The 12,809-nt window shown below is 43.1% G+C and overlaps 1 pseudogene; it reads right to left on the bottom strand.

Annotated features, from left to right (window-relative positions):
- LOC119350952 overlaps positions 1-12,809 on the bottom strand; it is a 24,859-nt pseudogene that overhangs the window by 10,281 nt on the left and 1,769 nt on the right.

The raw sequence follows: 12,809 nt of genomic DNA, 5'->3' as shown, positions 1-12,809 counted from the left end.
CCACATAAAGGGCCTTAAAAGAAATGCCACAGTCGGGCGTCTGAGCGACACCACATAAAAGGGTTTTAAAAGAAATGCCACAGTCGGGCATCTGAGCGACACCACATACAGGGCTTTAAAAGAAATGCCACAGTCGGGCGTCTGAGCGACACCACATAAAGGGCTTTAAAAGAAACAATCATAGTGAATATCCCGGAGGTAGAACCATCCCAGAGATACTCGATAATAACAATAATAACACGGGTTAGTCAACAATAATAATAATCATAATTATCACAAGTCACAGGTAGTAATTCCAGTTCTGGTTTAACAGTTTCACCTCCGAAGACCGACACTAAGACCGACACTTGACCCATCCCAGACTGTAGTCCTTAACCATGGACACGGCTATTCAAATAGGTTTAATCTCTGCAGAGGGTGTACTCTTTACCCACGAGTAACGGATTCCATTAGTCCATCGGGACTAATTCCGTCTATGGTCTTTTTGTTGGAAACACACCTAACTTGCACACACCAGCTTAACTCGCATGTGTCTGGAATCACCCACGACACCTGTCAAGCAAAACTCTAAGTGGGGAGGCTACAACCTCGACGTAAGATGGGATCACAAAATTTATACCGCGCGCAAGACTGGGGAAGCTACCCCCTTCGGCTACAACCGAAACACCCATGCTCCCGGACCCGGTGGCATGACTACCGGATGCCTCCAGTATCTTCCACCACGGCCTCTCTGTACGGTGTGTGCTAGGAAAGGGGTTGACAACTTACTGAACCGTACTCTACTTATCGTAGAGACGAGTGGTAGTACGAAGCAAGTATGGGGGTTACTGGCACAAGACTCGATCTACGGTCGACTCAGGAGGTTGTAATATATCCTGCATGATTAGCATAACAATGCATATACTTCAAACAACAAATAGAAACATCACGCGGCATATCCCTCATGCCATACCGGACATGACCGTCTCGACGGAGTATTAGGGACAAGACCGTGTCTACCCAAGACAGAGGCCTTCCCGGCTTCCCTTCTCGTATGCATGAAAGACGTATGACGGTGATTTCCATCACAAATCATGTCAACTTCATTAGCATAAACTCATTAAAATGCACTCATAAGTAGGATCACTTCCTCACATAAAATGACGTATGCACGTGTCGCGGTGGTGCTGTCACCGATTCAAACAACACACACATAAATTACACCAGGGTTCAGAATGCTTGCCTTCAGGTCATGGGACAGAAGGGTGCATCCAATACATCTTGAAATCTTCAAAAATCCTATTTAAACGAATATATATGAATTAACACACAAAAACAAAACAGCACAAAAAGTTGTCTTGAAATTTTTTCAAATAAATCTTATAATAAACTAGACAATATTTGAAAGAGGTAGGAAAAAGAATTAATTCATTTGGAGTTGTATTTAAAAAGATACAGCCGGTCAAAGTTTTGTCAAAAACCTGTTATTTAAAAAAACAGAAAAAGGAAACGCTTCGAAATATACATACACGTCGAAAGCGCATTTTGAAAATGCGCTTCCACTTATCCAGCGTGGATTGCGTCTGAGTCACTGCCAGTGGGTCCAGGGGGCCCCACTAGTCAGGTTTGACCAGTCTCCTTCCCTTTCCTTCCTCTGGCCGAACAGAGGCGGGGACTCCGGCGATCGTCGCCGGCGTTTGGCGGCTTCTCACGGGCCCCTGAGGGTGGGGATGGATCCGCTAGACTGGGGCGGTCCTCCCGATGGTCGCTGGGTCGGCGGGGACGGCGTGAGCTGCCGGCGGCGAGCTTCGCGGCGGAGGAGGCTTTGGGGACAAAGTGATTTTTGGGCCGCGGTGGCTCCCGATCAAAATGGAGCAGGGGGACGGGCTCACGGGAGGAAAAGAAAGCTCCTGATGGAGAGAGTGGGGATGGGGAGGCTGTGGTGGCGCCGGAGTGGCCTGGTTAGTGACGGCGGCTGGAGTTGCCGGAGAGGAAGGGGACGACCCTCTCCCGTCGATTGATGGCTAAGGGGGCACGAGTGGGACAGGGTGAGGTTGCCTGCGTGCGGGTTTGAGCTCGGGGTCTCCTTATATAGGCGATGGAGGTCGGTTTACGGCGGTCGTGGATAAGCTTGCCGGCGACCGCCGTTCTGTAGCTAGGGCGACGTGGCGGCGACGCGCGCTAGAGGACGACGCTGTGGATGAGCACGCACTGCTCTAGGAGGCAGGTGGCAAGCGCCGGTGGTTTGGGCGGCGCCGACACGGCCGGGGCTGCAAGCGTCCGCCAGCTAGCCGCCACGGCCGTCCTGACGGTGGCGCTGTGGGGTGCCAGGTTGGTCGGGGTGGTGTGGCGGTGCAGGGGAACACGGAGTGTTGGCTGGGACCGGTCACGGGCCGGATTGAGTGCGGGGCGTGACGCGGCGGCTCGGGCGCTCGTGGGTGCCAAACGCACGCTCTGGGCGCGCCCAGAGCACGCCCGGGACATGCTCGATGAAATGCCAGGGTAGCCTAGAGGTCGCGGTTGAAGCTAGCAAGAAACAGGACTAGTGTAAGGTTAGCAAGGGACTAAAGGGACATGGTGGATTGGTCAGGGGTTCAAGTTTACTAAGTAAACTTGAAGTCATGCCAAATCTGGCTGTGCACTCAGGGTGTTTGACAAAATGCCAAAGGCACCTAGGTAGTTCTTGGAGTGGCCAAAATCTCCAGATCAGTGTCTCTGTGGATGTAAGAGAGAGTGGTGAAGTTAGTTTGCAAAAAGGAGAAACTTGCTAGTGCAAGTTTTGCAAAACTACACTTCTGGACAGGGAGTAGATGGCATCATTACATGGACCAAAAATGTTCCAAAGAGTGCATGCTCCTGGACTTAGGGGTTTTGCAGGGTTGGCTACAAGCATGAGAAAGCACAAGGTCACTTGAGCAAGGAAGGATGGGGTTGCAGTAGAAAACACAAGTCTGGTCCAGAATGAATAAGAGGTTGATGCACTCAAATTTTCCAAAGAACATCACTATGTTTTTGCATAAAGTTGGATGGCATGCTACTACTGATATCCCATAATTTTGGTGGAGGCTCTAGGGAAATATCTAAATGGGTTGTAGTGCAAAAGTGCCCACTGGACCAGATCTGAAAAACAGGTATAACACTCAAAATATGCAATGAAATAACTATATAATTGCACAAAAGTGATTTAGAGACATCACAATACATCTCCAAATTTTGGTTGGAATATTAGTTAAAGTTATCAACTGGTTGCAGTATAAACAGAGCTCCAAAATTTAAAACAAGCCATTTTAATGATTAAAGCTCAGGGTGAAACAATTTAATAAATAAATCTACTGATTTAGAAATAGTTATACAGGGAGCATAGAAGTTTAATATTTTGGAAAGCTCCACTAGGAAAAATAATTATCCTCAATATTAAAAGAGATGCTCTGAACTCCACAGAAATAATCCAGAAAGAAAAAATTTAAAACTCCTGGCAAAATTTTAATTACCAAAAATTTGGTTAAATTTTTGGGGTGTTACATTGGTTGGCCTCCCTTGTAGAATACTCTCTACTAGACATTCTCTTTAAAGCTAGTAAGCAATCATTCTTGAGTTGAAAATTCAGTTTAGCACTGTGAGAGCTCACCAGCTGCTTCTCCACTGTGACAAGCTATGTAGCTTCAGCCCCTGCTGACACTGACCTTGGGAAGAATATGTGGACACAGTCACCGTCGAAATCTGCTCCAAGTGGTCACATATGAGCAGGTTGATCTTGATGGTGTGATCACTATGAACACGGGCATACATTCCTTGGACTGAGTGCTTGTCGGTGCTTGGTGGCCTGTTGATAAATATAGTATCTCCATCTAGAATTCTGCGGTTGACCGTTTCACCAACCTTCAGCCTGGTGCGTTTCTTATTTGCTTTCCCCGCACGCATCCAAGGAGTGCGTGATGGAATTAGCATCTTCATGTGTCAGGCAAAGACCTCTATCCATCATGCCTTGTAGCTGAGCAATGTTGCACTCTGTCACATGCTGAAAGCACAAGTGCTCCCTAGGTGGTTTTGGTAATTAATGTCAACATATCTTTTGTTGGACTAACACTTTTACCTAGTACATTTCAGACAAGTTCAACAATGGAGTGGCATGGACTAAAAGATGTGGGAACTCCTTCAAGATGCTAAGGACAAAGGATTGGCTCAAGCTTCAAGCTCAAGACTCTTCATTTTATATTTTAGTGATCCAAGATCACATTGAGTCTATAGGAAAAGCCAATACTATCAAGAAGGGATGAGGTGTTGCTTAATGAGTTTCTTGCTCCATAGTGCTTAGTGATATGCTCCAAACCCTCAACTACTTTCCCACTTCCACACATATGACCTAAACCTGAACTCAAACTCGGCCCTACCGATTCTTTCTATCCGGCGCCACCGAGTTCAGATGTCATAGCCACTGCCACAAACCCTAAGCAAATCGGTCTCATCGATAGGGATCTCGGTCTCACCGAGATGGGATTGCAATCTCTCTGTGTATGTCCATTACCAAAATCGGTCTCACCGAGTTTGTGTAATCGGTACTACCGAGATTACAATGCAAACTCTCTGGTTAACTTATTACTAAATCGGTCCCACCGAGTTTGAGTAATCGGTCCCACAAAGTTTGCCTGACCAACTCTTTGGTTAGCTAATTACCAAAATCGGTCCCACCGAGTTTGTGTAATCGGTCTTACCGAGATTACATTATGCCCTAACCCTAATCATATCGGTCCTACCGAGTTGCATATCGGTCCCACCGAAAACCCTAACGGTCACTAGGTTTACTAAATCGGTCCGACCGAGTTTGTTGATTCGGTCCCACCGAGTTTGGTAAATTGTGTGTAACGGTTAGATTTTGTGTGGAGGCTATATATACCCCTCCACCTCCTCTTCATTCATGGAGAGAGCCATCAGAACGAACCTACACTTCCAACTTACCATTTCTGAGAGAGAACTACCTACTCATGTGTTGAGGCCAAGATATTCAATTCCTACCATATGAATCTTGATCTCTAGCCTTTCTCAAGTTGCTTTTCACTCAAATCTTCTTTCCACCAGATCCAAATCCTATGAGAGAGAGTTGAGTGTTGGGGAGACTATCATTTGAAGCACAAGAGCAAGGAGTTCATTATCAACGCACCATTTGTTGCTTCTTGAAGAGTGGTGTCTCCTAGATTGGCTAGGTGTCACTTGGGAGCCTCCGACAAGATTGTGGAGTTGAACCAAGGAGTTTGTAAGGGCAAGGAGATCGCCTACTTCGTGAAGATCTACCGCTAGTGAGGCAAGTCCTTCGTGGGCGACGGCCATGGTGGGATAGACAAGGTTGCTTCTTCACGGACCCTTCGTGGGTCGAGCCCTCCATGGACTCGCGCAACCGTTACCCTTCGTGGGTTGAAGTCTGCATCAACGTGGATGTACGATAGCACCACCTATCGGAACCACGCCAAAAACATTCGTGTCTCCAATTGTGTTTGAATCCTCCAAAACCCTTCCCTTTACATTCTTGCAAGTTGCATGCTTTACTTTCCGCTGCTCGTATACTCTTTGCATGCTTGCTTGCTATATGTTGTAAATGTTAAACTTGTGCCTAAACTCCACTTAAACTTAAAGAAGTTAAAAACTACAACTTTAGTACTTAGTATCTAATCACCCCACCCCACCCCCCTCTAGACACCTCTTCTCAAGGTCCTACAAGTGGTATCAGAGCATTGGTCTCCATTGCCTTGGTTTAATCATCATTGGAGGAAGATGGATGAGTCTACTTTGGGGAGTCTTAGACATAGAGTGCCTATTCTTGATGAAGAGTATTTTCATGAGTGGAAAAATGAGATGCTTGTAATTTTCAATCAATATCATTTGAACAAGTACATTGCTAGCCCTTGTGCACCTCATGTTGATCCTATGCATCCTATTCTAGATGAATCTATTGACATGACTAGAAATCTTAGAACTGTTAATCTTATCACTAGAGGCTTGCCTAGAAACTTAATTAGAATCTTGCCTACTCTTGAGTGTGCCTACACTATATGGAAATTTCTTGAGGAACGCTTTCCAAATTATTCCTTGAAAAATCTAGATGAAATTCTCTATAAGTCTATTGCCTTGAGTAAAATGAATAGTAGTGATCCTATGTTTGGTGATCGTCTATTTGAACTTACAAACCTTATGCGTGCCAAAGGAGATGTTGGAATTATTAGTGATATTATTTCCGAAGCTATAAAAATTCATAAGCAAGATCATTGTCAAACTCACTCTAACGAATCACCCTCTCTAGGATTTGATCCACCACATGACGATGTTGAACATGGATACTATGATGAGGATGATGATAGTGACTTCGATCTTGATGATGCAATGAGGCATTTTGGTCTTATGGCAAATCTTCGGGGATATGTGTCAAGAGGAAAGGAATGGGTTCTTGTCAGTGGATGTACCGATCACATGACTAGAGATAAAGACATGTTTCGTGAGCTTGCTGAAAATGATAGTCCTCGAAAGTATGTCACTTTCGGTGACAACTCAAAGGCTAAGGTGGTTGGCCTTGGTAAGGTGGCCATATCACATGATAGCTCCATACAAAATGTCATGCTCGTTGAATCTCTTGGCTACAACTTACTTTCAGTATCTAGACTTGCTGATTTCGGTTTCAATGTCCTATTTACTGAAGTAGATTGCCAAGTGTTTCGTCGAGACAATCATAAAATGGTCTTTACCGGCATACGTAGAGGTGATCTTTTACATTGTTGATTTCTCTAAAAAGGCACAACCTAAAACTTGGTTCATTGCTAAATCCTCAAAAGGTTGGTTATGGCATAGACGACTAGGTCACATTGGTATGAGAAACCTTGACAAGCTTATTAAAGGGAATCATATCCTTGGTGTTAACGATGTCATATTTGATAAGGATAAACTTTGCAGTGCTTGTCAAGCAGGTAAACAGGTTGGAGGAAGGCATCCCGTGAAGAACATCATGACCACAAGGAGGCCACTCGAGCTACTTCATATGGATCTTTTTGGTCCCAACGCTTATAAAAGCCTCAGTGGAAATTCTTTTGGTCTAGTTATAGTTGATGATTTTTCAAGATTTACGTGGGTGTTCTTTCTCGATGATAAATCGCAGGTCCAAAAGATCTTCAAAAACTTCGCTAGGAAGGCCCAAAATCAATTTGAAGTGAAGATCAAGAAGGTTCGCAGCGACAATGGAACGGAGTTCAAGAACACAAATGTGGACACCTTTCTTGATGAAGAAGGGATTTCACACAAGTTCTCGGCTAAGTACACACCTCAACAAAATGGAGTTGTTGAGGGGAAGAACCGGACGCTCATCAAAATGGCGAGAACGATGCTTGATGAGTACAAGACACCGAAGCACTTTTGGGCAGAAGCGGTTGAGACAGCTTGTCATGCAACAAATCGCTTGTATCTTCACAAGCTACTCGGCAAGACGGCATACGAGCTCCTCACCGGTAACAAACCCCAAGTTGGATACTTTCGAGTATTTCGCTCAAAGTGCTACATTCTTGATAAGCATCGTCGTTCTAAATTTGCTCCTAAGTCTCATGAAGGTTTCCTACTAGGTTATGGCTCAAACTCTCACACTTACCTTGTCTACGACAATTTCACCCGAAAGGTTGAAGAGACGGTAGATGTGAAGTTTGATGAATATAACGGCTCGCAAGTAGAGCAATTGCCAATTGATGTAGGAGACAAAGATCCTTCGGAAGCAATCCAAGACTTGTCTATTGGCAAGGTTCGTCCAACGGAGGTGAAGGAGAGTACCTCGTCCGTCCAATTGGAAGCTTCTACTTCACGACAAGGTGAACCAAGAATTGATACGGAAGCATCCACAAGTGGGACACACCAAGATGAAGAAAACGAGGAAGTGCATCAAGATGAACGTCAACGACCTCCTTCTCCACCATGACAAAAGAACGACAACGCCAACAATGAAGAAGGCCAAGAAGAAGAACAAGATGAAGAAGAAGTTCAACCAAGAACCAAGCAAAAGCTTTCACGAGTTCGAGCAAGAATTGCTAAAGACCATCCCGTCGAGCAAATCTACAATGATATTCAAACCGGGAGAATCACTCGCTCTAAAACTCGTTTAGCTAAATTTTGTGAAAACTATTCTTTCATCTCTAGCATTGAACCTATGAAGGTCGAAGAAGCATTGGAAGATCCGGATTGGATAAATGCTATGCATGAAGAGCTACACAACTTTGAGAGAAACCAAGTTTGGACATTGGTTGAGAAGCCCGACAACAACCACAACATCATCGGTACCAAATGGGTGTTTCGCAACAAGCAAGATGAAGATGGGCAAGTAGTTCGCAACAAAGCACGTCTCGTCGCCCAAGGCTACACACAAGTCGAAGGTATGGACTATGGTGAGACTTATGCTCCTGTTGCTAGACTTGAGTCCATTCGCATCTTACTTGCCTATGCTAATCATCATGATATCACCTTGTACCAAATGGACATTAAAAGTGCTTTTCTAAATGGTGAAATAGAGGAGGAAGTTTATGTTAAGCAACCTCCCGGCTTTGTCAATCCTAAGAAACCAAATCATGTTTACAAACTTCAGAAAGCCCTTTATGGTCTTAAACAAGCTCCTAGAGCGTGGTATAAATGCTTGACCAAGTTCCTTATTGAAAAAGGCTTTGAAATTGGGAAAATTGATTCCACACTTTTTACTAAAAGGGTTAATGGAGAACTATTTGTGTGCCAAATCTATGTTGATGATATTATATTTGGTTCAACTAACCCTCATTTTAGTGAAAAGTTTGGAAAGCTAATGTCGGAGAAGTTTGAGATGTCTATGATGAGTGAACTCAAATTCTTTCTTGGGTTGCAAATCAAGCAAACTAAGGAAGGTACTTTTTTTTCTCAAACGAAGTACACCAAGGACTTACTCAAGAAGTTCAATATGCAACAATGCAAAGGTATGTCTACACCCATGCCTACTAGTGGACATCTTGACTTGACCAAAGATGGTGAACCGGTTGATCAAAAGGTTTATCGCTCTATGATTGGTTCATTATATATCTATGTGCTTCACGTCCCGATATCATGCTAAGTGTGTGCATGTGTGCACGATATCAAGCTGCTCCTAAAGAATGTCATCTTAAGGCCGTGAAAAGGATAGTGAGATACTTAATCCATACACCAAATTTTGGCATTTGGTATCCTAAGAGGGCCTCTTTCGATCTTGTTGGCTACTCCGACTCGGACTATGCCGGAGACAAGGTTGATAGAAAGTCCACTTCGGGTACTTGTCAATTTCTTGGTAGATCTCTTGTGTCTTGGTCTTCCAAGAAGCAAAACTCGGTATCCTTATCCACCGCCTAAGCGGAATACATTTCCGTTGGTTCATGTTGTGCTCAATTACTTTGGATGACCCAAACTCTTAAAGATTATGGGATATATGTGAAACATGTTCCATTGCTTTGTGACAATGAAAGTGCTATCAAAATTGGTCATAATCCCGTGCAACATTCTCAAACTAAGCATATTGAAGTTCGTCATCATTTCATTCCAGATCATGTTGCTAATGGTGACATTGATATTAAGCATGTTCGCACCGAAAAACAATTAGCGGATATTTTCACTAAACCTCTTGATGAGAAAGTGTTTGCAGGTTGAGAGGAGAATTGAACATCATTGATGCTTCAAACTTGGAGTAGAAACTCCATTGGATACATGCAAGACATGAGCTTATGACTAATCCTTGATATTTCTCTTATGATGAAAGTCTTATATCTTGGATATATTTGTATCTTGCATGTTATCTAACCCATGTAGGTACTTGGTTGAATCAAATTTCATGAGATTGTAATCTACTCACATCTTGAGCAATCTCTACATCACCAAGTTTCTACACTATGGTGGTTGAAGACAAGGAAGCACGAAACCATTCAAACACATCCTTTGACAAACTCTATGTTGAGCTTCATGATTATCATTTTTGGATACACAAGTGCTTTTCCTTGCAAGAACTAACCCATGTAGGTAGATGGACTCAAATTCCAAGTGGTGCTCCCAACTCTTGATGAGCTACATCAACCTTGAGCAACCCACACAAGTTCAACTACATGTTCTACACCACCAACCAAGGTATGCTATTCCATCTTAGAGAAGCTTTACTCCAAGTCATGAGCTAAAGCAACTCGACAAGATGTGAATACATCAAGATGCTTAAACAAAAAATGGTAACCCAATTTTGAGCTTAAACAATGAGTATGACCTATGATCAAGTGATCTCACTTGACTCCTAAGTCAATATACTCTAACATAGGTGACTTTGTCGCCGACCATCTCTAGATGAAGTTCTCTCATGTTCTTTACTGTGCTTTTGCATTTGTCTCATGCATATTTGTTTCCTCTTTCAAGAAAAAAAAACTTCATCTAGATTTCTTTTTGTTTGCTCTGCATTTTCTGCATCCAATTCATTGCATATCATTCAGTAAATTCCTTGCAAATCTTTGTGAGACCCTACTAGTCTAGTGAGCTGAGGTGACAAGTGTTTTCTCTGTGATGAACTCGGTTTCACCGATTTGTTGTTTTCGGTCCAACTGAATCCTTTCAGTACAACCGAAGCATACCACTTGGTGCCACCGATTTCCCAACATGAAAAACAGCTTGCCACATATTCTGTGTTTCTTCTGATCCAGCTCCACTCAATGAATCTTGTCCTCTACAAGCATCACATTTTTATAAATGTTGTGTGCTGTGACTCAAGGATCAAACCCTTCTTGGAAATTGATGTCAAAGGGGGAGAGAGAGATCACATCAAAGCTTATCACTTAGAGAGATCACATCAGAGGGATAGTATCACCTCCTCAGGGGGAGAAAGAGATCTCCAGGGGAGAGAATACTCAAGTAGAAAGTATTTGTCAAGGATCTCAGATGCTTGGTGTTCAAGAGGAGAGATGCCACATGTCTTATTGAGGGGAAAAGATATGTTCATATGTGCTTATTTGCATTAGTTTGCATTAGCTCTGTTCATTTATATCTTTCAACTCTGATTTTTTGTTCCCTATCTTCTCCCAGTATCCCATGCTAGATTCAGGGGGAGCAAGACATCCAAGGGAAAGAAATTATTTAAATTCATTGCATATCTTTACTCTTGGGGACATGTCTAATCCAATGTGGTACTTAGTACTCACTCTCTACATGTCATCCCAGTCTTGGTATTCTTGTGGTTTCTTCTGTTTGCTCTGGCTAGTAGATGTATCTGTGTTATCTAACCTTGTTTACGCAGGTTCATTCCACCCTAAGCCAACTCAAGACTACAAGGTAAGTATATGCATCACACTCATATGTATGAGGAATTCTTGCTGATGTACATATTGTTTGCAAGAAGGACTCATAAGCATGGAGGTATTTTCTTTAATATTCTTTGCTCTGATGCATATGGCCAAGATACATGTAACACATTGCCTACTCTGTCATGGTTATGCTCTCACATGCTTCTATATTCTATATTCACATGATTGCATACATGTAGGGGGAGCCTATGCTTGTTACACATCTTTCCAAAGCTTTACTTGCTATTCTCTATATCTTTATCTAAAGCTTTGATGTATGTTGTCATCAGTTATCAAAAAGGGGGAGATTGAAAGCACAAGTGCTCCCTAGGTGGGTTTGGTAATTAATGTCAACATATCTTTTGTTGGACTAACACTTTTACCTAGTACATTTCAGACAAGTTCAACAATGGAGTGGCATTGACTAAAAGATGTGGGAACTCCTTCAAGATGCTAAGGACAAAGGATTGGCTCAAGCTTCAAGTTCAAGACTCTTCATTTTATATTTTAGTGATCCAAGATCACATTGAGTCTATAGGAAAAGCCAATACTATCAAGAAGGGATGAGGTGTTGCTTAATGAGTTTCTTGCTCCACAGTGCTTAGTGATATGCTCCAAACCCTCAACTACTTTCCCACTTCCACACATATGACCTAAACCTGAAGTCAAACTCGGCCCTATTGATTCTTTCTATCCGGCACCACCGAGTTCAGATGTCATAGCCACTGCCACAAACCCTAAGCAAATCGGTCTCACCGATAGGTATCTCGGTCTCACCGAGATGGGATTGCAATCTCTCTGTGTATGTCCATTATCAAAATCAGTCTCACCGAGTTTGTGTAATCGGTACTACCGAGATTACAATGCAAACTCTCTGGTTAACTTATTACTAAATCGGTCCCACCGAGTTTGAGTAATCGGTCCCACAGAGTTTGCCTGACCAACTCTCTAGTTAGCTAATTACCAAAATCGGTCCCACCGAGTTTGTGTAATCGGTCTTACCGAGATTACGTTATGCCCTAACCCTAATCATATCGGTCCTACCGAGTTGCATATCGGTCCCATCAAAAATCCTAACGGTCACTAGGTTTACTAAATCGGTCCGACCGAGTTTGTTGATTCGGTCCCACCGAGTTTGGTAAATTGTGTGTAACGGTTAGATTTTGTGTGGAGGCTATATATACCCCTCCACCTCCTCTTCATTCGTGGAGAGAGCCATCAGAACGAACCTACACTTCCAACTTACCATTTCTGAGAGAGAACTACCTACTCATGTGTTGAGGCCAAGATATTCAATTCCTACCATATGAATCTTGATCTCTAGCCTTCCCCAAGTTGCTTTCCACTCAAATCTTTCAAAACCCTTCCCTTTACATTCTTGCAAGTTGCATGCCTTACTTTCCGCTGCTCATATACTCTTTGCATGCTTGCTTGCTATATGTTGTAAATGTTAAACTTGTGCCTAAACTCCACTTAAACTTAAAGAAGTTAAAAACTGCAACTTTG

The sequence above is a fragment of the Triticum dicoccoides genome, chromosome 1B (genome assembly GCF_002162155.2).
Source record: "Triticum dicoccoides isolate Atlit2015 ecotype Zavitan chromosome 1B, WEW_v2.0, whole genome shotgun sequence".
In the NCBI taxonomy this organism is placed as follows: Eukaryota; Viridiplantae; Streptophyta; class Magnoliopsida; order Poales; family Poaceae; genus Triticum; species Triticum dicoccoides.
Note: the sequence above shows the minus strand (reverse complement) of the source record. Positions and strands in the feature narration are given on the sequence as shown.